General features: G+C 42.3%; 2 protein-coding genes and 1 long non-coding RNA gene across 3 annotated transcripts in view; 2 read left to right on the top strand and 1 right to left on the bottom strand.

Moving 5' to 3' along the window:
• ZNF682 (zinc finger protein 682) overlaps positions 1-25869 on the top strand; it is a 240482-nt gene that overhangs the window by 33897 nt on the left and 180716 nt on the right. The window lies entirely within an intron of this gene.
• Positions 1-25869, bottom strand: part of LOC100429350 (uncharacterized) — a 278342-nt gene that overhangs the window by 160426 nt on the left and 92047 nt on the right.
• LOC144336937 (uncharacterized) overlaps positions 20032-25869 on the top strand; it is a 53681-nt gene continuing 47843 nt past the window's right edge. Inside the window, exon 1 of the long non-coding RNA XR_013409372.1 lies at positions 20032-20228. This is a non-coding gene — a long non-coding RNA (uncharacterized LOC144336937). The remainder of the gene's footprint in view (positions 20229-25869) is intronic.

The following is a 25869-nucleotide window of genomic DNA, read 5'->3' as shown; positions in this document are numbered from 1 at the left end:
CCGACCTCAGGTGATCCACCCACCCCGGCCTCCGAAAGTGGTGAAATTACAGGTGTGAGCCACCATGCCAGGCTGATTTTTTGAATTTCTAACAAGCTCACTAATAATGCCAATGTTTCTGGCCTAAGAAGGATATTTTCTCAAACATTCAACAAGTGGAAGAGCCATTGTTTTTCCCACTTTTTCTAGCCTGTAAACAAAGATAAGAGCCTTAATTTTCCAAATAAAAATATGTAAAAAAAAATAAGAAAAAAGGACAGCTGTCAAATTAAATGTGATGGTTTATGCACATCAGCTGCAAAAAGATACTTAATAATGAAGGAAAAAATAATTAACTACATAGTGAAAAAATCTGTCAGAGAGCTAGTTCACCAAGTGAATCATTACAAATTAACTGCACGGGCCGGGCGCGGTGGCTCAAGCCTGTAATCCCAGCACTTTGGGAGGCCGAGACGGGCGGATCACGAAGTCAGGAGATCGAGACCATCCTGGCTAACACAATGAAACCCCGTCTCCACTAAAAATACAAAAAAATTAGCCAGGCGTGGTGGCGGCGCCTGTAGTCCCAGCTACTCGGGAGGCTGAGGCAGGAGAATGGCGGGAACCCGGGAGGCGGAGCTTGCAGTGAGCCGAGATCGCGCCACTGCACTCCAGCCTGGGCGACAGAGCGAGACTCCGCCTCAAAAAAAAAAAAAAAAAAAAAAACAAATTAACTGCACGACAAAAAATTTTTGTGATATGCTAATGCACAAAGAAGAACACAGCATCGCTGTTGAAATATTCCTCCCAAAGTAAATTAAAATCTGAATTTAACCATAAGGAAACATCAGTTTTATGCAAACTTTAAATTACAGATAACTCCTATGTTCTGTAATTTTTAGTAGCAATTTTAAGTAGGCTTCACGTAGGACCCTAGAGAGTAGGTATCTCCTAATAATTTTTTTTCAGAACTTTCTGAGTAATAAATGTCATCACATTTAAATGAGCATTTTTTTATTTTAGACGAAGTCTCACTCTTGTCTCCCAGGCTGGAGTGCAATGGTGCAATCTCGTCTTACTGCAACTTCCACCTTCTGGGTTCAAGCGGTTCTCCTGCCTCAGCCTCACGAGTAGCTGGGATTACAGGTGCCTGCCACCATGCCCGGGTAATTTTTGTATTTTTAGTAGAGACAGGGTTCCACCATGTTCGCCAGGCTGGTCTCGAACTCCTGATCTGAGGTAATCTGCCTGCCTCGACCTCCCAAAGTGCTGGGATTACAGGTGTGAGCCACTGCACCCAACCTATATAAACAATTTCTTAATCCTGGTCTGCATACCGCTAATGGAATACAGGAATGGAGCCTCAACATTACATGTTCTCCATCTTTACTAAGGACCACAGTTTTCCCCAGTAGAAATCTTGAGTATCCACTTCTTTCCATGTTCAACAGCCACAAAGGGAATATTTTTAATATTACAGATCATAAATACTTGTTGAGAAATCTGAATGGCATATAAGAAATTATTCTGTAGAGAATGAAGAGAAGCCTCTGGGATACAGGAAAGAAATATTTTTCAGAGACCCTTGACTATCATAAGAATTTTAAGAAGTACTTAAATCAAACTCCTTAGGGAGGAAAAACACAAGTAGAGAAGTAAAGGTTTTCAAGTACTAAATGCATGGCAGTCCAGCAGGCAGAGTGGACACAGCTTTTCAGCTGAGGCATGTTTACCTGAAGAAAATCCTTTTTTTTTTTTTTTTCTATCTCCTACTTCTCTGGAATTCCTTCTCAGATGAGATTTTCTGGACAAATTACACCTGCATCTGAAGGATATGACTTTAAAGGTGTCAGTACCACATGTTTACCTGCTAGCATGACATCAACTGGCAGAAATAGACAGAAAAAGTCCACCCATTCCTGTCCTTTAAAACAGAAGAGATTCAGGAACAATGAGCTGCTCCATGAAGATGAAAATATAAGTTTCTCCTTTCCTGTCCTCAGGTGCCCTCCCCTGCCACAGACACCAGCAATTTCTGCTACAGTAATGCAAATATGTGCCACACTGACCTGTCCCTATTGAACCCAAACAGAACACGCCCTGTGACCACCCTATAGTACAAAGGTAGAACTTAACTCTCATGAATGTATTTTGAAGCCCTCATACCTGATTCTGGCCTCACCTTAGAGTCACATGAGGCCCTTCATTGAAACAACATGGATGCTTCCACCCAGAACAATAAACAGAAGCTGTGGGGAGGGCACAAGAGAGTTCTGCAAATTGGCCATGTGATCCTAATGAGAAGCCTGGGCTGATAACTACTAAGCTAAGCATTGCCTCTCAAGCTTTAACGAGCTTATAAATCACTTGGTAATTTTACCCACTTTATGTAATGTGATTCTGCAGGTTTGAAAAGGGTCCATGAATGGGTGTTTTAAACAAGTTCCCCTGTCGATGATGTTGCTCCCCATTGGCTCATTATTACCATTAGTTACAGAAGCAGGCACAGAACAGGGTCCCTTACAGTCAGCACTCTTGTTGCAACCAAATACTTCTGGTACAAACAAGGACGACCCATCTCCATGGCTAAAATTGTATATTCTTTGCTGGCTCTTTAAAGTTTACAGAGGAAACAGAAGGCAGCAATGTCTGAATAAGTCTGGATTTAAAAAACAACATGTACACATGTACTAATACAATGTTTATTAAGCAGGTACTATGTGGTCAAGAGTATGATACAGAGCACTGTGCTGGGCATAACACATTATGTGATTTAATTCTCATAATACCCTGGGAGCTGGTACTAAGGGTTTAATAATTTCCAGGATTTAGATAAAGGGCCCAGCATTTTTATTTCTTCTTCTGTTCCTCTGTCATCAATTTTTTTTTTTTTTTTTTTTTTTTTTTTTGAGACGGAGTCTCGCTCTGCCGCCCAGGTTGGAGTACAGTGGCCGGATCTCAGCTCACTGCAAGCTCCGCCTCCCAGGTTTACGCCATTCTCCTGCCTCAGTCTCCCGAGTAGCTGGGACTACAGGCGCCCGCCACCTCGCCCGGCTAGTTTTTTGTATTTTTAGTAGAGACGGGGTTTCACCGTGTTAACCAGGATGGTCTCGATCTCCTGACCTCGTGATTCGCCCATCTCGGCCTCCCAAAGTGCTGGGATTACAGGCTTGAGCCACCGCGCCTGGCCTTTTTTTTTTAATTGTATAGAACAAAAGCTAAATATAGACAGATAAAAGAGATATAAAAAGAGATTAATGTAGTTTAGACAAAATTTGATTCTGTTTATATTTACTTTTTTATGACTTATGGAGCAATTACTGGATCTGCAGGAATAGAAAACAAGTTGCTAAATACAATGTCTCTGCAAGCACTGGTTTTAATAGGACATTTAAATAGTAGGTCCCTAAAATACATACTTTATTTATCCCATTTATCTGCTTTTGGGTTTCAGGAAATTGTAAGCACCAGCTCTAGAAAGGCAGCAGGATTCATCACCCAAAACTCTGATCTCTTCTCTTCTAATCAGTTATCTGGGGCAAGACTCCAAGGTAGGGTCAGACCTAAACAAGGCCTCCAAAAAGGGTGAATCTGAAGAGATCTGGGGCAAGGTGGCGACCCTATGTAGAATTTGGCTCTCTATGCCACTGCAGTACTAACAGTTTTGTTTTTTCTAAGCTTACCAAAAAAAAAAAAAAACTGCCCTGTCAAATTTATACTACATACTAATACAGAATTTAAACAAATCCTTTAAACTTTTCTAGGGTTTTGTTTTTTTCTTTTTTTGAGGTGGAGTCTCACTCTGTCACACAGGCTGGAGTACAGTGGTGTCATCTCAGCTCACTACAACCTCTGCCTCCTGGATTCCAGTGATTCTTCTGCCTCAGCCTCCTGAGTAGCTGGATCTACAGGTGCACGCCAACACACATGGCAAATTTTTGTATTATTAGTAGAGACGGAATTTCACCATATTGGCCAGGCTGGTCTCAAACTCCTGACCTTGTGATCCACCTGCCTCAGCCCCCCCAAAGTGTGGGGATTACAGGCATGAGCAACCATGCACAGTCTTTCTAGGGTAATTTTATTAGAAAATAAATATGTACACTTAGCAAAGTAAAAGAAATTGAAATTATATGGCCAGGCGTGGTGGCTCACGCTTGGATTCCCAGCACTTTGGGAGAATGACGCTGGTAGATCATGACGTCAGGAGTTTGAGACCAGCTTGACCAAGATGGAGAAACCCCGTCTCTACTAAAAACAGAAAAAGTGGCTGGGCACTGTGGCCAGCACATGTAATCCCAGCTACTCAGGAGGCTGAAGCAGGAGAATCACTTGAACCAGCGTGGCAGAGGTTACAGTGAACCGAGATCACACCACTGTACTCCAGCCTGGGTAACTGAGACTACGTCTCAAGAAAAAAAAAAATCATAATAACAATTCTTCTGTTCATAAATATGCCTTCAGATGTAGACATCAGAAGTCACAACAATATAAAGAAAGTGACCTAAATAAAGCCCAAGATTTTGGATGCATCTATTTATTGTACCAACCATAAGATGCATAATTAAATTATTTATCCAGTTGCTAGTCTAGACTTAAAAGTTTCCGGATTGTAGGAACCATGACTGCTTCATGGTTTTTTTTTCAATGGCTATATGAAATTGAAGCAACTAATTTATCTATTTGGATCTCCAGATCACCTCCTTCTTTATCATCCAAGAACCAGGAAACTAGAGAAACTCTCATCTGGGTACCAACCAAAGACACCTCTTGTAGGAGAGGATGAACAAACACAGGATGACTCATTTCTCTTACACTGAGATAGAAGAGAAATTAACCACTCTTTTCAACCTAACACAATTCTGCTCTGGACATCCTCAAATGCCTCAAAGACACCTAGGTGATTCTGAGGGAATTCCCAGTGACCCTGGGCTGATGGCCCAATGATAAGCCAGGCTGGAGAGACTCAGGCTGATTCTAAATAGAAAATGGAACTGCCCTGGTGGAGCTCCAGAACCTGGATCACCCGTTCTAATTTGCTAGCTCTTGGGTAAGAAAAAGAACAAAAATATTCTTCTCCAGTATCACATTTTACAGGTAAATATAGTTGTGATCATGGCTCTGGATATTTTGTGGCCTTGATCTCTCATGCCTAAGATGCTTATTTACACTTACAGATTCTGCCATCAGATTCATTTTTCTCCTGGATCCTCTCACATAACTGTAGCAGGTCAATGAACAAGATGTGAAAAATCTCAAAGAGACGCGGTCCCAAATGGAGGCTGTAAGATGTTTAGGTTGATGTCTCACAACACAGAAAATGCCTTTTGTTAGTTTTCTGTACATTCTCTATCCAAAGTCCGGTCTTTTTTGTAAATCCCAGGCAGAGGCCAGACCTTATTTGCAGATTCTAGGTAGGGTCAACCTGGCTGTGCATCTTTTGGTGTTACAGCAAGCAGAGTGCAATCAAAGTAAAGATTGCCTCATGGAGGCTGCTCTAGAACATTCTAAATGATAACTCTACATAAAAAAAAAAAAGCTGATACAACATGAATAAAAGTACACAGTTTATTTGGGTCAAGCTTAAGGATTATAACCTGGGAGCAAAGATTCAAGTTGCCTAGAATCTACACTTTAATTAGCAGCAGTTACAAAAGGATTTGTAAAGGCAATAACAGAGGAACAAAGTGGGCTGGATCAAAGTTGTTTTTCAGAAATTTTTATTTACAGAAATAACATTGATTAGTGATTAGATATATATTAATGGTTTACGGTATAAAATATAGTGTCCAGGCTGGGCTCGGTGGCTCACGCCTGTAATCCCAGCACTTTGGGAGGCTGAAGTGGGCGGATCACCTGAGGTCAGGAGTTTGAGACCAGGCTGACCAACATGGAGAAACCCCATCTCTACTAAAAATACAAAATTAGCAGGGCATGGTGGCACATGCCTGTAATCCCAGTTACTGGGGAAGCTGAGACAGGAGAACTGCTTGAACCCGGGAGGCAGAGGTTGCAGTGAGCTGAGATTGCACCATTGCACTCCAGCCTGGGCAACAAGATTGAAACTCCATCTCCAAAACACACAAAAAGGAATATAGTGTCCAATGTGGCATTATTAGTGTCATTTATAGCTACTTGTGGCAATAGTGAACAGTTTCAAGAGATGAATACATAGTTAATAGGGGGAGAAAGATATAGCTGCACTTTTAACATCTCTCTGAGTTTGAGAACCAAAAGGACTTGCATTTTTCAGATAAAAGATTTTTATTTCTCAAATCTCAAGACCTGAATTCAAAATTTGGAGCCGCAGATTTACAACCTGAATGGCTAGAATAGCAGCAGGTGTTACCTGCATATTTGTGGGCATTTTGGCAAGAGGAGGAAGAAGAAAGTGGAGATTCTCATGTCTCTATATCTACTCAATGCATGCATGTTACTCTGATTGGGTTTCTGGGCTCCATATTTTCTGAATCAGTTTCAGGTCTGAAGATACAAGAGTCAGTGAAAGAGGTAAAATGATTGATTGCTTCTCTGTCAAGTTTGTAGACATTTGGTCTGGTCTAGTCTCTCTACAAGTGCCTGTAGAGGGCTATAGATACCAAATAGGCAGAGACACAATTCTGTCTGCATATTTATGGGACAGCTTGCACTTTGCTGCACAAGTTGACTGGAAGCCTGAAAGGGAAAGTCCCTTCTATAGTAAATTCTAATTGGCACCTTACGTGTTTATATAATGTCTGGTAATTCCAGACAGTGTTTGGAAACAATAATTAAAAGAAAAATCAGGCCGGGAGTGGTGATTGACGCCTGTAATCCCAGGACTTTGGGAGGCCAAGGTCGGTGGATCAACTGAGGTCAGGAGTTTGAGACCAGCTTGGCCAACACAGTGAAACCCTATCTTTACTAAAAACATGAAAATTAGCCCGGCACGGTGGCAGGTGCCTGTAATCCCAGGTACATGGGAGGCAGAGGCAGGACAGTCACTTGAACCCAGGAGCCGGAGGTTGCAGTGAGCTGAGATTGTGCCACCACACTCCAGCCTGGGTGACAGAGAGCAACCTCTAGCTCAAAAAAAAAAAAAAGAAGAAAAGAAAAAAAAAAAAAATTCTGCAGCCCCTAGAGAAGCTCTAGCCCCAGAGAAAGAAAACAGTTTCATCAGCCCCAGACAAACAAAATTTTCTCCAGCCCCAGAAAAAGAAAATGGTTTTATTACAAAATTAAACTTGAATGTGACATGCATCATACTCAATCTGCTTAACAGATAACAAAGGCGGAAAGATGGTCACCATAATTAATCCGTAAGTAGAATTTCCAGCACCATGTCATACATAGTTCATCCTAAAATCACCTGGAGGGCCGGGCGCGGTGGCTCAAGCCTGTAATCCCAGCACTTTGGGAGGCCGAGACAGGCGGATCACGAGGTCAGGAGATCGAGACCATCCTGGCTGACACGGTGAAACCCCGTCTCTACTAAAAAATACAAAAAAAAACTAGCCGGGCGAGGTGGCGGGCGCCTGTAGTCCCAGCTACTCGGGAGGCTGAGGCAGGAGAATGGCGTGAACCCGGGAGGCGGAGCTTGCAGTGAGCTGAGATCTGGCCACTGCACTCCAGCCTGGGTGACAGAGCGAGACTCCGTCTCAAAAAAAAAAAAAAAAAAAGAAAAGAAAAAGTTCAGATTAGATATAAGATTGTTCAAGTTAGCCAGAAAATATTCCTCTAAAAGCAATTTCTCTCTAAACACTCAAAGTGCACAGCTGCTCTCATCAGCATTATGAAGAAAGGGGGTATATTTTCAGAATAATTTTATAAAGTTTCTTTTCCTTCTCTGCTGCTCTCTCATCTTCTAGCCACTGAATGGGTGTTCTATACTGAAATACATCTGACAACTTCAAACAGTACTTTTTGATAAAGAAATAAAATCTGTGTTCATATAGTGGAATATATTAGAACTTGCAACATAGCTAACTGAAGAGGTATTATGGTGTCAGGGTGGCCACATCACCTGTCTTTATTTGTCTTGTAATAGCAGCATACCAATTTAGTGAAATAAAAGATACTAAAAATGTGTTTATTCATAGTTATTCCTATTGAATAAAGTAACAAACATGTCAGACTAATAATCCTAGCACTTTGGGAGGCTGAGGTGGGTAGATCACCTGAAGTCAGGAGTTCAAGATCAAGCTGGACAACACAGTGGGAACCCATCTTTACGAAAAGTACAAAATCTTACCCAGGTGTGGTGGTGCACACTTGTAATCCCAGCTACTAGGGAGGATGAGGCAAGAGAATCACTTGAATCTGGGAGGCATCAGTTGCAGTGAGCTGAATCATGCCACTACACTCCAGTCTGGGTAAGAGAGTGAGACTCTGTCTCAAAAAAAAGAAAATACTGCTTTATTTATATGAATGCAGGTTGCCTACAAACACTACACATAATGATGCTAATTGTTCTGAAGCAATAAATAGAAAGAAAGGTACAATTACAGACTCTACTGTTCGGTTTATGCACTGAACTGTTCTTGTTTGTGCAGTATAAGCACTTCAGCCTGCAAATATTGGATAATTTCCTTGGATAATCAGGTTTCTGACAAAGAAACTGAGTATCTTTTAGTGTTTATCATTCTGTATTGCTAAATTTAATTTTATCTTTGTGCTAAGTTTCCGTGTGCTCTTAAAATTAGCTTTTATCTAAAAAAATCTGTGCCCACTTTAAAGGACTAAAAACGAAAAAATAAACTTTTCAGAAGCAAAAACAAAGCAATGAATCTGAAGTACTAGAAAAAGAAAATCTGGAGTCATAAAAAATAACAAAAGGTTTATTTAGCTGTTAATATGATTTACATATATTTTTAAAAAGCAGAGAAAATATCTACATATAATCTAAATCCCTTAAGAGCAAAGAGAATAGCAAAATTTGTTTTTGAACTTTTTAAACCCCAGCTTTCCAGTGCTCTGTAGCTTTTCTCAGAATAAAGGCTCCTTCCATGGCTGAAGTGAGCAGGCTGAGAAATCTGCAAGGGAGGGTCTCCAGAAAAAAACTAACTGGGCCTTAATAACCTCCTGTTGACCAGGCATGATGGCTATGCCTGCAATCTCAGTTACTCCAGAGGCTGAGGTACGAAAATCCCTTGAACCCAGGAGGTAGTGTCATGGTGAGCCGAGATCACGCCATTGCAACAAGAGTGAAACTCCATCTCAAAAAAAAAAAAAAAAAAAAAAAATTTTAAAAAAAAAAGCCTCTTTTTGCAGGCTTAATATTAGCATTAGCTTGGAATTAGTAGGTTCAAGCTTTAATTTCCATGTCAGTGTTATTCACTTGATTTTTGAAGCTGTTTGAAAAATCCAGTGAAATTACTCGAACATAGTGTATATAAACGAAGGAGATTTTAAGATACTTACTTTTTTTTTTTTTTTTAGCAGGAGTCTCGCTCTGTCACATAGGCTAAAGTGCAATGACTCGATTTCAGTTCACTGCAACTTCCATCTCCCGGGTTCAAGCAATTCTCTCGTGCCCCAGCCTCCCAAGTAGCTGGGATTACAGGTGCCCGCCACCATGCCCGGCTAATTTTTGTATTTTCGGTAGAGATGGGGTTTCACCATGTCGGCCAGGCTGGTCTAGAATTCCTGACCACGTGATGCGCCCGCTTCGGCCTCCCAAAGTGCTGGGATTACAGGCCTTAGCCACCGCGCCCGGCCACGAAGCGGTTTTTAACACTAATGCAATTCCTGGTTTTGCGTCCGTCCCCTATTGGCTGGGGTCAGAAGGCACAATCTAAGCTGATCCCTTTGGCTTAGACCCGGACTTTTTCCAAGTAAGGTAAACGCGCGATTTGCGGGAAAAAGGAGAAAGGGACGAAGGGGGTAGCGTTGATTTACAACTTTTACAACTTATGACCAGGAAGTTGAATCTTGGAAGGGTAAGTTAGTTATCCTAACACTTCTTTACCTCAAGTGATCCACCCACCTTGGCCTCCCAAAATGCTGGGATTACAGGTGTAAACCACCGCACCAGGCCCCATAAATTTATTTATTTATTTATTTTTATTTATTTATTTTTTTTTTTGAGACGGAGTCTCTGTCGGGCAGGCTGGAGTGCAGTGGCGCAATCTCAGCTCACTGCAAGCTCCGCCTCCCGGGTTCACGCCATTCTCCTGCCTCAGCCTCCCGAGTAGCTGGGACTACAGACGCCCGCCACCACCTCCGGCTAATTTTTTGTATTTTTTTTTTTAGTAGAGACGGGGTTTCACCGTGTTAGCCAGGATGGTCTCGATCTCCTGACCTCGTGATCCGCCTGTCTCGGCCTCCCAAAGTGCTGGGATTACAGGCGTGAGCCACCGCGCCCGGCCCAGGCCCCATAAATTTTAATAAGAGAAAACAGAAACTGTGAACCCCACGAACCAAGGCTCTCCTCATTCATGAACCCGCACCCGAGTCAGGATTCTCCCCTGATGACCCTCCCCTGGTCACTGCACAATCTGGGAGAGACGCCGCGCTGCAGGTGCAGAATGGACCAGAGAGATCCAGGCCAGGACCCAGTCACTCCGCAGGGAAGAGACAGGAAACCCCGGGCCCGGCTGTCAGCGCAGTCACCATTCTATGGCTGAAAGGGGCTGAGGCCGAGCTGGGCAAGGATAACTCGGGGCGCAGATTGTGGAGCTCACTACAGTGAGGCCTGAGTACCGCCACAGCCACTTCCCACCGATTCCAACCAGTCCCTCCCCTCTCTCGGGATATCGGACCGGCACTCTCACCATTTTTGGTTTCCAGGGGGTCCTGGCGTCTTAACTGTGGATCTTCCAATACATGAAGGTAACAAGGCCACAGAGGCTGGGCCTCTAGGAGCTGAGGACACAGAGCAGTGGAGACAAGACCCGAAGCTCCAGCTGCAGCGAGAAACAAATGCCGCGCCAAACCCAGAAGCCGGCCTCTTCGCTCCAGCTGCGTGCCTGATTGGACGAGTTTCCAGCCCAGCGTCCCTGATTGGATAATGCTTAAGGCCCTGCTCCTCAGGCCCTGCGACTTGGCGCTCAGTGAAGAAAGAGTGACAGCCTAAGTTGTGGCCTTCTTTTTTTTTTTTTTTTTTTTTTTTTTTGAGACGGAGTTTCGCTCTCCTTGCCCCAGGCTGGAGTGCAATGGCGCAATCTCGGCTCACCACAACCTCCGCCTCCCGGGTTCAAGCGATTCTCCTGCCTCAGCCTCCCTGGTAGCTGGGATTACAGGCATGAGCCACCACGCCTGGTTAATTTTGTATTTTTAGTTTAGACAGGGTTTCTTCATGTTGGTCAGGCTGGTCTCGAACTTCCGACCTCAGGTGATCCACCCGCCTCGGCCTCCCAAAGTGCTGGGATTACAGACGTGAGCCACCGCGCCCGGCCACCTGTGGCCTTTTCAGGCAGGGCTTCCTGCCTGAGCTGAGCCAGGCACACCCCCGAGCATGGGAAAATACTCTCTTTTTTACTCTCTCTCTTTTTGAATGTATTCAAAAGGTGAACAGAAGTATTTGGCTGTCATAATAATAAATAAATAAAATTATTGTTCAAGAGAAAATCAACTTTTACTTTTGTAATAGTTTATTATCAATACTAAGGCTAATGTTAATAAAACTTTATAAATAAATCAAATTTGTTATTTTTGACCTCTCGAGATTTACATATATATTTGCAATCTAATGTAATTTTAACTTTTTATATTTTACTTACAGTCTTTTTTTTTTTTTCAATTTGAAACAATCTTTAATTTCAAACTGTTATAGGAGATAGAAATCATTTAGGGCCAGGGGCGTGGCTCAAGCCTGTAATCCCAGGACTTTGGGAGGCCAAAGTGGGTGGATCACTTGAGGTTAGGAGTTCAAGACCAGCCTGGTCAACATAGTAAAACTCCATCTCTACTAAAAATACAAAAAATTAGCCAGGCATGGTGGCACACATTTGTAGTCCCAGCTAATATAGAGGCTGAGGCAGGAGAATCACTTGAACCCAGGAGGCGGAGGTTGTTTAATGGCCAAAAGGATTCACTTTGCTCTTTGCCTAAACAGAGCTGATTCATCAAGACAGGGGAGCTGGTGGAGGAAAAGTTAAATATTACATTTGAACTCAATTGAAAGTGGACATAAACAATGGTCACAAAGTCCTGGAACAGGTTATGTGAGCCCCTTGACGCGTTCATCCAGCGATGTTTTGGAAAAATCTCTATTTCAATCTATTCCCATACTTTAGTTATTGAAAAACAATAGACGACTGCAAAAATACAAGTTGACCTTTTTGTGTTCCTTGAGCCCAGTCCCAAAGGGCTTTCGTGACTGGGCCTCACGCCAAACAACTTGTTACAGAAGAGCGAGGGTCCCAGAGTGCACCAAAGCTTCAAGAGACCTTTCCTTGTCTGTGCACGGATGGGTGGCCAACTCTGGAGCCCAGGCTGTGGCTTCCTGGTCTGGTGATAAATCCTTCATAGTCTGGTGAGTGTACATATATATATGTGTATACACACACACACATATATATATCTTTTCCTTTCTCCTCTTCTCATTGCAATTTTCTTATTGTATCAATTTGCTTATTATATCTGCATTCCCATTTACATGGGATAAAGCTTGTTCACCCTTAAAGGTACTGCATGTGTGTGTCTTTTCTTCTCCCCTCATGCATTTCCTGCACAGAACATTATATTTCTCAGAGGCTTTGTTTTTTATTATTATTTTTTTTCTTTAATCGTGTCTGCATGCCTTATTTCGGCAAGGTGGTCTTCAAACTCTGATATCCTTTCTTCTGCTTGGTCAGTTCGGCTATGGATACATTTGTATGATTCCTGAAGTTTCCCTGCTGTGTTTTTCAGCTCTATCAGGTCACTTATGTTCCTCTCTAAGCTGGTTATTCTAGTTAGCAGTTGCTCTAACCTTTTATGAAGGTCCTTGGCTTCTTCTGATTTGTGGGTTGCACAGTTCCAAGGAAAAAGCACAGTTTCCCAGGCTGGGTAGCCCGCTCAGTCACCGCCTCCCTTGGCGGGAAAATGGCTGTGGCAGGACTCAGGCCTCCCCGCAGTCAGCTCCACAATCTGCGCCCCGAGTTCTCCTTGCCCACCTCTGCCTCGGTCCCCTTCAGCCATAAGATGGCGGCTGTGCTGACAGCCAGGCCCCCAGCCGTCCTTTCTCTTCCCTGCATCGGTGACTGCGACCCGGCCTGGCGCCCTCTCCAGGCAGCTCTGCACCCGCAGTGCCCCGTCTCTCCCAGATTGCGCAGGGACCAGTAGAGGCTGAGGCGGGTGAATCACTTGAGGTCAGGAGTTGAAGACCAGCCTGGCCGAAATGGGGAAACCCCATCTCTACTAAAAATACAAAAATTAGCTGGGTGTGATGGCGAATGCCTGTAGTCCCAGCTACTCTGGAGGCAGAGAAAAGAGAATGGCTTGAACTCAGGGAGGCGGAGGTTGTGGTCAGCTGAGATCTTGCCACTGCACTCCAGCCTGGGCGACAGAGCAAGAGTCTATCTAAAGAAAAAAAAAAAAATTATGGGAGGCACTGTAAAAAATATCAAATAATTTAATCAAAGAGAGATTCAAGAATTGTAGACCAGGCAACTATAGTTTGAGGTTTGTTCTCCATGGGAGGGGCTTGAAGAAAAGACATTTATAAGGTGCATGATGAAGAAAACCAAATTCAATAATTGGTTGGGTATAGTTACGTAGTTTCTTAATTTGTACAATAAAGGTGGAAATTTCCTGGTTATTTAATCAGAACTTAAGTGGTAGTTTATAGTTGTTTAAACTTGAATTTTGTTGCCCCTAATGTAGTAATTTACCCAAAAAATGCACTTGAGTTTAGAGTTTTTTCTTAGAAGTAGGAATCTGGGGACTAGCACGTCCTCAGTCTAATTGCTTGCCACTTAATTATTTTCACACCCCACAGGGGACTGATTTTCCCTGGCATTTTTCACAAGTGTCCCAAGCAGGGCCTCTATCATACCCCATGTTCCTCAGTTAATAATTTTTTTTTTTTTTTTTTTTTTTTTTTTTTTTTTTTTTGAGACGGAGTCTCGCTCTGTAGCCCGGGCTGGAGTGCAGTGGCCGGATCTCAGCTCACTGCAAGCTCCGCCTCCCAGGTTTACGCCATTCTCCTGCCTCAGCCTCCCGAGTAGCTGGGACTACAGGCGCCCGGCTAGTTTTTTGTATTTTTTTAGTAGAGACGGGGTTTCACGGTGTTCGCCAGGATGGTCTCGATCTCCTGACCTCGTGATCCGCCCGTCTCGGCCTCCCAAAGTGCTGGGATTACAGGCTTGAGCCACCGCACCCGGCCAGTTAATCATTTTTTAAAAGCATGGCATAACAGTATTGAAAAGATTTATTTTCTGTTTGTAAATCTTTTCCCTGAGAAGAAAGCAAAGAATAATCCCCTGACATTGTATTGTAAAAATATCTGTCCCTTTTTTTCTTTTATTTTTCCAGAGGAATTACCAGAATGTTTTTAGGTTAAGATTACCCTTTGGAAACTTTATAGGGTGATGTGTCCTCAGCTATCCTCCAGTTTTATTTTCTGGTCATGGGTTTTAGTACTTTCTGGGGATAAACCAAGATACCCACCATGGCTATGTCTGCTAGAGTGTCTAGTGAACATTAGCTCTTGCGTCATTTTCTCCCATAGAACCACCTGAAGTATGGAGCGTAGCCTCTCAAGGGAGAAGGTGGCAGCCTTGGAGCTGAAAGACATCTCCTGGTGCAAGTTTTTTTTTTTTTTTTTTTAAAGCTAACCCCTCGAGACATGAAGATTGTCTTCACCCAACCTAGCTTCCTTTTATTCGATACACATTGCTGGTCAGCCAATCAGATGCTGGTTTGAGGGGAAAACAAATAATTTCTGCCCCCTGGATTGTCTTGGGTGGGGCAGAGAAACAGTGAAATAAAAATAGTGAAAATTTTGCAATTAGAAAAAAAAAAAAACTACAGAAAACACAAAAACTGACCCCAGTGAGATGGCATAAAAACTTACAAAGTGGCCGGGCGCGGTGGCTCAAGCCTGTAATCCCAGCACTTTGGGAGGCCGAGACAGGCGGATCATGAGGTCAGGAGATCGAGACCATCCTGGCTAATACGGTGAAACCCCGTCTCTACTAAAAAATACAAAAAACTAGCCGGGCGAAGTGGCGGGTGCCTGTAGTCCCAGCTACTCGGGAGGCTGAGGCAGGAGAATGGCGTGAACCCGAGAGGAGGAGCTTGCAGTGAGCTGAGATCCGGCCACTACACTCCAGCCTGGGTGACAGAGCGAGACTCCGTCTCAAAAAAAAAAAAAAAAAAAAAAAAAAAACTTACAAAGTAAAATGCACCTGGGGCACTCACTGGGGCATAGCGCAGTGTCTTCTGGGAGGGTGGTTATTGAGCGTGTAAGTGAACAGGATGGGCTGGGTGATTGGATCTGTACATTGAAAAGATTTCTTTACTTATTTTGACTTCAGGTTTTTCTGTTTTTCTTTTTTTTTTTTTCTTTGACGGTTTCACTCTGTTACACAGGCTGCAATGCAGTGGCTTGATCTTAGCTCACTGCAACCTCCGCCTCCTAGGTTCAAGTGATTCTCATTCCTCAGCCTCCCGAGTAGCTAGGATTATAGGTGCACAACACTTTGCCTGGTTTGTATTTTTAGTAGAGATGGACCAGACTGCTCCAGAACTTCTGGTGTTAAGTGATCTGCCTGCCTTGGCCCCTCAAGTGTTGGGATTACAGGAGTGAGTCACTGCACCGAGCTGCATCAGGTTTTTTCACTGTAATTTCCATTTTATTAGTAGGGGCTGAAAGGGGACTTCATAGCCCCCATGGCCTGGTGTTGGGTCTAATCACCCCAACAAGTGGCATGATCTCAGCTCACTGCAACCTCTGTCACCCAGGTTCAAGCGAATCTCCTGCCTCAGCCTTTTGAGTAGCTGAAATTACAGGCACCATGCCATCATGCCCGGCTAATTTTCTTACTTTTAGTAGAGACAGGTTTCACCATGTTGGTCATGCTGGTCTTGAACTCCTGACCTCGTGATCCACCTGCCTCAGCCTCCCAAAGGCTGGGATTACAGGCATGAGTCACCATGCCCGGCCAGGTGTGTTTTTTATGGCTGAGTGATTTCAAACAGAATTCCAAGCCTTAGCTTTAAGAATGCTAGCTATCAGCTGAGAGCGGTGGCTCACGCCTGTAATCCTAGCACTTTGGGAGGATGAGGTGGGTGCCTCACGAGGTCAGGATTTCAAGACCAGCCTTTCCAAGATGGTGAAACCCTGTCTCTAAAACTACAAAAATTATCCAGGCGTGATGGCAGGCACCTGTAATCCCAGCTACTTGAGAGGCTGAGGCAGAGAATTGCTTGAACCTGGGAGGTAGAGGTTGCAGTGAGCCAAGATCGCACCACCGCACTCCAGCCTGGGCAACAGAGATAGACTCCAAAAAAAAGAAAAAAAAGAAAATATCTCTTCCATTTTGACTGTAGATGATAAACATATTTCCACAGGAAAATGTGGGAGATAATTGATGAGTTACATAGACTCGTCAAAACATCAGTTCCTCTTTTTGCAGAGTAAATTTGTGACTGAATATCTCAGTTCTATATCATGAAAGGTAAGAAAATATTTGCAAAGGACATAATAGAGATGAGTTTCAAAAATTAGTATTTAATCATATATTCTATTAGTTAATAATTCTCATTTACCTTTTTCTTTCCCAGAGTAACCTTAGGAATATTTTCAGGTGTTTTTTTGTTTGTTTGTTTGTTTTTGTTTGAGACAGAGTCTCGCTCTGTCAACCAGGCTGGAGTGCAGTGGTTTTGGTAGAAGAGCTAAGGCAGGACTGGCTTGTCTGTCATGATATGAGTCTTGAAAGATGTCTGCGGTCCAGGGTCTAAAACCCCTCATGGCCTTTGGAACACCAAGCTCTGTGCCAAAGGGTGGAAGGCTGCCCTGCCGCAACACAAATCTAAGCCCAGGGCATAAAACCCCTTGTCGCTTGGATGGAATCCAGAGCTCAGGGCATAAAACCCCTCCTGGCCTCTGGAATGTGCACAGACTTGTTGGTTGCTCTCCCAGGCTTGTAAATATGTTCTCCATTATCTCAAGCAGCAGAGCATATTCTATATGCGTCAAAGAAAATGCTAAACCATCACAGCTACGCTTGATGCACCGCTATCTTTCTACCCCCACGTCCTCACGTCCTCACCTGTTTACCCCCACAGCCACACATCCTTACCAGCTGCTTCTTCGTTTGATCACCAATAAATAGTGTGGGCTCCCAAAGCTTGGGGCCCTCGCAGTTTCCATGCTAGCGTTGGCCCTCTGGACCCACCTTATATACTCTTAACCTGTCTTCTCATTCCTTTGACTCCACTGGACGTCACAGCCCCCATGGCCTGGTGTTGGGTCTGATCACCCCAACAAGTGGCATGATCTCAGCTCACTGCAACCTCTGTCACCCAGGTTCAAGCGAATCTCCTGCCTCAGCCTTTTGAGTAGCTGAAATTACAGGCACCATGCCATCGTGCCCGGTTAATTTTCTTACTTTTAGTAGAGACAGGTTTCACCATGTTGGTCATGCTGGTCTTGAACTCCTGACCTCGTGATCCACCTGCCTCAGCCTCCCAAAGTGCTGGGATTACAGGCATGAGTCACCATGCCCGGCCAGGTGTGTTTTTTATGGCTGAGTGATTTCAAACAGAATTCCAAGCCTTAGCTTTAAGAATGCTAGCTATCGGCCAAGCGCGGTGGCTCACGCCTGTAATCCTAGCACTTTGGGAGGATGAGGTGGGTGCCTCACGAGGTCAGGATTTCAAGACCAGCCTTTCCAAGATGGTGAAACCCTGTCTCTAAAACTACAAAAATCATACAGGCATGATAGCAGGCACCTGTAATCCCAGCTACTCGGGAGGCTGAGGCAGAGAATTGCTTGAACCTGGGAGGTGGAGTTTGCCGTGAGCCAAGATCGCACCACTGCACTCCAGCCTGGGCAACAGAGATAGACTCCAAAAAAAAAAAAAAAAGAAAAAAGAAAAAAAAGAAAATCTCTCTTCCATTTTGACTGTAGATGATAAACATATTTCCACAGGAAAATGTGGGAGATAATTGATGAGTTACATAGACTCGTCAAAACATCAGTTCCTCTTTTTGCAGAGTAAATTTGTGACAGTGAATATCTCAGTTCTATATCATGTCTTGATTTCTGAGTTAAATGCTAAATTATATGTGATGAAACGTGGTATCTTCTACAAGTTTTCCCATATGACTAATTTTGTAGTACATTGTTTTCAATAGAAATAATAAAATAATACATATATTTCTGAAAGAAGTAGATATATTTGCTTTTCTTATGGAGGTATAAAATGCAAGCACCTTAGCCAGGTACAGTGGCTCATGACTGTAATCCCAACATTTTGGGAAGCCTAGGTGGGCTGATCACTTAAGGTCAGGAGTTTGAGACCAGCCTGCCCAACATGGTGAAATCCCATCTCTACTGAAATTACAAAAATTACCCAGGTGTGGTGGCGCATGGCTGTGGTCCCAGCTACTTGTGAGGCTGAGGCAGGAGAATGGCTTGAACCCAGGAGGCGGAGGCTGCAGTGAGCCAAGATTGTGCCATTGCACTCCAGCCTGGGTGATAGAGCGAGACTCTATCTCAAAAAAAAAATTTTTTTAAAGTGAATACCTTAAAATTTCCTTCCCTTGTGTAAACACTTTGTTTGAGGCCGGGCGTGGTGGCTAACACCTGTAATCCCAGCACTTTGGGAGGCCGAGGTGGGCAGATCACGAGGTCAGGAGATTGAGACCATTCTGACTAACACGGTGAAACCCTGTCTCTACTAAAAATACAAAAAAAAAAATTAGCCGGGCGTGGTGGCGGGCGCCTGTAGTCCCAACTACTCAGGAGGCTGTGGCAGGAGAATGGCGTGAACCGTTCTCCTGGTTCCTGTATGATGTGGTATCTCATTGTGGTTTTTCTTTTAATTTCTCTAACGATCAACGATGAGCATTTTTTTCATATGCTTCTTAGCCACATGTATGTCTTCTTTTGAAAAACATCTGTTCATATTTTTTACCTACTTTGTAATGAGGTTTTTTTTTTCTTTTCTTGTTAACTTGTTTAAGTTCTTAATAAATTCTGGATATTAGACCTTTGTCAGAGGCAAAGTTTGCAAATATTTTCTTTTATTCTGTATGTTTGTTTACTCTGTTGATAGTTTATTTGCTGTGAAGACGCTCTTTAGTTTAAATAGGTCCCATTTGTCAATTTTTGCTTTCGTGGCAATTGCTTTTTGTAACTTTGTCATGAAGTGTTTGCCAGTTGCTATGTCTAGAATAGTAATTTTTAGGTTATCTTGCAGGGTTTCTTATAACTTTAAGTCTTACATTTAAGTCTTTAATTTATCTTGAACTTATTTTTGTATATGGTATTAATGAAGGGGTCCCGTTTCTGTCTTCTACATAGTGCTAGGTAGTTATTACAACACCATTTATTAAAGAGAGAATTCTTCCCTCTTTTCTTTTGTCAGGTTTGTCAAAAATCTGACGGTTGGCCGGGCGCGGTGGCTCAAGCCTGTAATCCCAGCACTTCGGGAGGCCGAGGCGGGCGGATCACGAGGCCAGGAGATCGAGACCATCCTGGCTAACCCGGTGAAACCCCGTCTCTACTAAAAAATATACAAAAAATAACTAGCCGAGCGAGGTGGCGGGCGCCTGTGGTCCCAGCTACTCGGGAGGCTGAGGCAGGAGAATGGCGTGAACCCGGGAGGCGGAGCTTGCAGTGAGCTGAGATCCGGCCACTGCACTCCAGCCTGGGTGACAGAGCGAGACTCCGTCTCAAAACAAAACAACAAAAAAAAAAACTGATGGTTGTAGGAGGGTGGCATTATTTCTGGTCCCTCTGTTCTGTTGCAAAGGTCTTGTGCACACATGGATTTTTTTATAACATCGTTCTCTCTTGTGCTTTTTCTCCCATAAGCATTATCTTAAGTGCATACTGTGTGCAAAATTCAGTTGTCCACAAGTTCAAAAACGCTTTAAAAAAAATCAAAAAACTATTTTACTATTCTCTCTTTTCTTTTTTTTTTTTTTTTTTTTTTTAATTTATTTTTTTTGAGACGGAGTCTCACTCTGTCGCCCAGGCTGGAGTGAAGTGGCCGGATCTCAGCTCACTGCAAGCTCCGCCTCCCGGGTTTACGCCATTCTCCTGCCTCAGCCTCCCGAGTAGCTGGGACTATAGGCGCCCGCCACCTCGCCTGGCTAGTTTTTGTATTTTTTAGTAGAGACAAAGTTTCACCGTGTTAGCCAGGATGTTCTCGATCTCCTGACTTCGTGATCCACCCATCTCGGCCTCCCAAAGTGCTGAGATTACAGGCTCGAGCCACCGCGCCTGGCCTATTCTCTCTTTTCTTAAGGCATTTTGATTATATGTAGATATTCTTCTGTGCTTTTTTGAAATATACGTAAATTATATTAACAGTTAAATAAATCTTATGTCATTTTTTCAGACTCCAGATTATCTAGTACTTCAGATTTTTTGCTTTCTTTTTTCTTCTAAAAAGCTCATTTTTTTCATTTTTAGTCCTTCAAAGTAGACACAAATTTGTTTACATAAGCGCTCATTTTAAGAGCACACAGATGCTTAGCACAAAGATAGGATTAAATTTTGCAACACAGAATGATAAAGACTGAAAGATACTAAGTTTCTTTGAAAGAAATCTGATTATCCAAGGTAATTATCCACTATTTGCAGGCTAAAGTACTTGTACTGCAAAAGCAGAAACAGTTCAGTGCACAAACTGAACAGTGGAGTCTGTAGTTATATCTTACTTTCTATTTATTACTTCAGAACAATTAACGTAGTTATGTGCAGGGTTTGCAGACAAACTGCATTCATATACATTAAACAGTATTATCTTTTTTTTGAGATAGGGTCTCACTATGTCACCCAGGTTGGAGTGCAGTGGCATGATCTTGGATCACTGAAACAGCTGCCTCTCAAGTTCAAGTGATTCTCCTGCCTTAGCTTCCCAAGTAGCTGGCATTACAGCACATGCCATCATGCCTGGCTAAGTTTTTGTATTTCTAGTATAGATGGGATCTCATCATGTTGGCCAGTCTGGTCTTGAACTCCTAACCTCAGGTGATCCACCCGCCTCATTCTTCCAAAGTGCTGGGATTACAGGCATGGGCCATAAGCAGTATTTTCTACATCATATGAATATAAAGTCACAATACTTACTTTGAATGAATCACTTAAATTGTTATTTTAATATTGTTATTTGTACTTTTGAAATATAGTGTTTTAACTGAAGTATAGTTGATTTTTTTTTTTTTTTTTTTTTTTTTTTTTTAGATGGAGTCTCGCTTTTTTGCCCTGACTGGACCACAGTGCTGCAATCTCATGTCACTGCAACCTCTACCTCCTGGGTTCAAGCGATTCTTCTGCCTTAGCCTCCCGGGTAGCTGGGATGACAGGCGGACTCCACCACGCCTGGCTAAATTTTTTTTTGTATTTTTAGGAGAGATGGGGTTTCACTATACAGGCCAAGCTGGTCTCAGACTCCTGACCTCATGATCTGCACACTTCGGTCTCCCAAAGTGTTGGGATTATAGATGTGAGACACCGCACCCAGCTATAGTTGTAATTTTTTAAAATGCTACATACATTATGACTAGTTCATTAAAATTATTCATACTTAGATACTTATACCTAATATCCAAAGAAAATTTACTACCAAATTGTTACAGTAGATATTAGTGTGACACGTTTATTACTTTATTCAATAGGGATAATTATGAGTAAACACATCTTTAGTATCTTTTATTGCACTAAATTGGAATGCTGCTATTACAGGACAAATAAAGACAGGTAATGTGGCCACGCAAAAACAATAATAACTCTTCAGTTAGCTATGTTACAAGTTCTAATGTATTCCACTCTATAGAAACAGTCAGATTCTATTTCTTCATCTTTAAGTGTTGTTGGAAGTTGTCAGATGTGTTTCAATACAGAACCTCCATTCAATGGCTAGGAAATGAGAGGGCAGCAAAGGTAGAAAAAAAACTTTATAAAATTCTTCTGAAAATCTGCCCTCTTTCTTCCTAAAGCTCATGTTTCTCAGCTGAGAGTAGCTGTGCACTTTGGGTGTTTAGAGAGGAATTGCTTTTAGGGGAATATTCTTTTACTGACTTGATCGATCATATCTAATCTGAGCTTTTTCTTAAGATCTTTTTAACTTTTTTCTACGAAAATAATCTTGCTCAGATCAAGATCTCTTTTTTCTCTCCAATGCTTTCAGAAGGCCTATTAGTATACTATGGTGTCTTAACGCGGTGGGCTGTCACAGTGACAATTTTTGCAGCTATTGCTATTTGGACTCATGCTGAAAATTCAGCGATATTTTTTCCTTGTCACCTCTATACGTAGAAACTGAGGCTGAAACACTGCTCACATTCCCATTATTGTGAAGGTGTAATTCTACTGAGGAGGCCTGCAGATTCTCCTCCTGCAGCTCAGGCTTCACTCTCTGATGTGACACTAGAGTGCTGCTGTGGCAAATGGAGGTCACATAAAATGTGAGCTGTGCTGTGGGTTGTGCCTCAGTGGCAGATGATAGAGATCAAGAGAGGACACTAGCAACCAGGAGAAAGCAAGCAGGAGTGCTGTAATCCAGTGCCAGGGAGTACAGAACCACTGCTCTAAAATGTAAATAGCCAAAAAGATAGAACCCTATTCAACCATTTTTGTAGCAGAGTGAAAGCCTACCTTCAGCAGGCACCTGGCTTCAAGCTGCTAAACTACATCCTGTTATGAAGATGTGAAAAGTTTATTTGTCATTGAAAATAAGCAATTAGCATACACAGATGGCCTCCTCAATCTCCAGGTGAATTTAGGATGAACTATGTATGACATGGTGCTTTAAATTCTTCTACTTATGGTCCAATTATAGTGACCATCTTTCTGTCTATGCAGTCTCTTAAGCAGATTGACGAAGATCCATGACACATTCAAGTTCTATTGTGTAATAAAATCGTTTTCTTTCTATTCTATTATTGTGGGGTTTCTCTGGGGTGGAGAAAATTTTTCTTTTAATTATTGTTTCCAAACACTATCTAGAATTACCACACATGATATAAACACATAAGGTACCAACCAGAATTTGCTCTAGAGACTTTCCCTCTCAGGCTTCCGGTCAACTCAAAGTTGTGCAGCAAAGTGCCTAAATATGCAGGCAGAATTGTGTCTCTGCCTATTTGGTAGCTATACTCCTCTACAGTCACTTCTAGAAAGGCTAGACCACATCGCTACAAACTTCACCGGGCAGCAATCAATCATTTTGCCTCTTTCAATGACTCTTGTATCTTCAGAATGAAACTGATACAGAAACTGTGTAGCCCAGAAACCCAATCAGAATAACATGTGTGCATTGAGTAGACATTTAGACATGAGAATCCCCACTTTCCCCTCACTCCTCTTGCCAAAGTGCTCACAAATGTGCAGTTAACACCTGTTGCTACTCTAGCCATTCAGGCACTAAATGTGCAGCTCCAAATTTTGAATTTAGATCTTGAGATTTGGGAAATAAAAAACTTTTATCTAAAAAATGCAAGTCCCGGCCGGGCGCGGTGGCTCATGCCTGTAATCCCAGCACTTTGGGAGGCCGAGACGGGCGGATCACGAGGTCAGGAGATCGAGACCATCCTGGCTAACACGGTGAAACCCCGTCTCTACTAAAAAATACAAAAAACTAGCCGGGCGCGGTGGCGGGCGCCTGTAGTCCCAGCTACTCGGGAGGCTGAGGCAGGAGAATGGCGTGAACCCGGGAGGCGGAACTTGCAGTGAGCTGAGATCCGGCCACTGCACTCCAGCCTGGGCGACAGAGCGAGACTCCGTCTCCAAAAAAAAAAAAAAAAAAAAAAAAAATGCAAGTCCCTTTGGTTATCAACCTCAGAGAGACATTAAAATAAAAGTGCAGTTACTTCTCCTCCCTTTGAACTATGTATTCATCTCTTGAAACTGTTCACTATTGCCACAAGTAGGTATAAACTAATAATGCCACATTGGACACTATATCCCATATCCTAAACCATAACAGTATATATCTAATCAATAATCAGTGCTATTTCTGTAAATAAATAAATATTTCTGACAAACAACTTTGTATCATCTTTTAATGGTAGGTTGTATTGATATCTTTGAAAAATAAAATTTTTTGACCCCGGAGCAAAAATATATTGAAGAGTATTTTATATATACACATTTTGAATTTGCCAGTTTGACTTTTGCTTTTAATTCCTAGTTTAATTCAGTGTTTGTTAGAAAACACACAGTGTATAATTTTAGTCTTTCAAATTGATTTGTTGTTGTTTCGAGACAAGATCTTACCATCAACCAGGCTGGAGTGTAGTAGTATAATTCTGGCTCACTGTAGCCTCAGCCTCCTGGGCTCAAGTGATCCTTTCATGTCAGTTTCCTGAGTAGCTAGGACTACAGATATGCACTACTGTGTCTGGCTAATTGTTTGCTTGCTTGTAGTGTTAGGATCTCACTGTGTTGCCCAGGTTGGTCTTGAACTTTTGGCCCCAGTGGATCCTCTTACCTCAGCCTCCCAAAGCGTTAGGATTATAAGCAACAGCCACTGCACCCAGTCAGTATTTTAAAATTTAATAAAACCTGCTATGTGCCCTAACAAAATACACCAGATGCAAATAAGAACATTGTGTATTATCTTGGTTTTGACTAGAGAGTTTTTTATGTGTCTGTGAAGCCTAGTTGGTCTAGAATATGGTTTGGATGTCCATGTTTTCCAAACCTCATGCTGCAATATAAATCCTCAGTGTTGAATGTGGGACCTGGTGGGACACGTTTGGGTCATGGGGGCAAATTTTTCATGAATGGCTTGGTACATCCTCCTGGTAACCAAAAAGTTAACACTCTATTAATTCAAATGAGAGCTGGTTCATTAAAAGAACCTGGCTCCTTCACCTCACACTTGCTCTGTCTCTTACCATATAATATGTCCAGTTACTCTTTACCTTCCACCATGATTTTAAGCTTCCTGAAATCCTCACCAGAAGCAGATGCTGGCACACACTTATACAGTCTGACAAACTGTGAGCCATATAAATCTTTTTTTCTATATAAATTATGCACTCTCAAGTATTCCTCTATATGCAAAATAATTAATATAGTCTGTAATGTTGTCTAAGTTTTCTGTTTCTTATTTTTCCCCTAAATTTTCTATTTATTATTGCAAATGGGGTTTTGATGTCTACAATTATTATGTTGCTGTGTATGTCTTGCTTCACTTTTGTCAATATTTGCTTTATATATTTTGGAGTCCTGATGTTACATACACACATATATATAGATAAATAAATATTATAGTTATAGATTCCTGGTAAATCAACTCACTTTACTGTAATATAATGTCAAAATTGTATATTGTGTCTAATATAATTATGACCACCTTATTCAATTGTGGTTACTATTTTCATGGAATATGCATTTTTTTTCATTCTGTTACTTTCAGCCTATTTGACTCAATGCTTAAATGAATCTCTTGTAGGTAGCATGCTGTATGCTTTTTAAAAAACCACTCAGGTATTCTATTTCTTTTTCGTTATATACTTTTATTTATTTACATATTTATTTTTATGTATGTATTTATTTATTTTTGAGGTGGTGTGTCACTCTGTCACCAAGACTGGAGTGCATCGGTGCAATCTCAGTTCACTGCAACCTCCACCTTCCAGGTTCAAGTGATTCTCCTGCCTCAGCCTCCTGAGTAGCTAGGATTACAGGCACATGCCACCATGCCCAGCCAATTTTTGTATTTTTAGTAGAAACACGGTTTCACCATGTTGGTCTTGATCTCTTGATCTCGTGATCCACCCACCTCAGCCTCCCAAAGTGC

Source organism: Macaca mulatta, chromosome 19 (genome assembly GCF_049350105.2).
Source record: "Macaca mulatta isolate MMU2019108-1 chromosome 19, T2T-MMU8v2.0, whole genome shotgun sequence".
NCBI classification, from domain to species: Eukaryota; Metazoa; Chordata; class Mammalia; order Primates; family Cercopithecidae; genus Macaca; species Macaca mulatta.
This window is presented reverse-complemented; position numbering and strand designations above follow the sequence as displayed.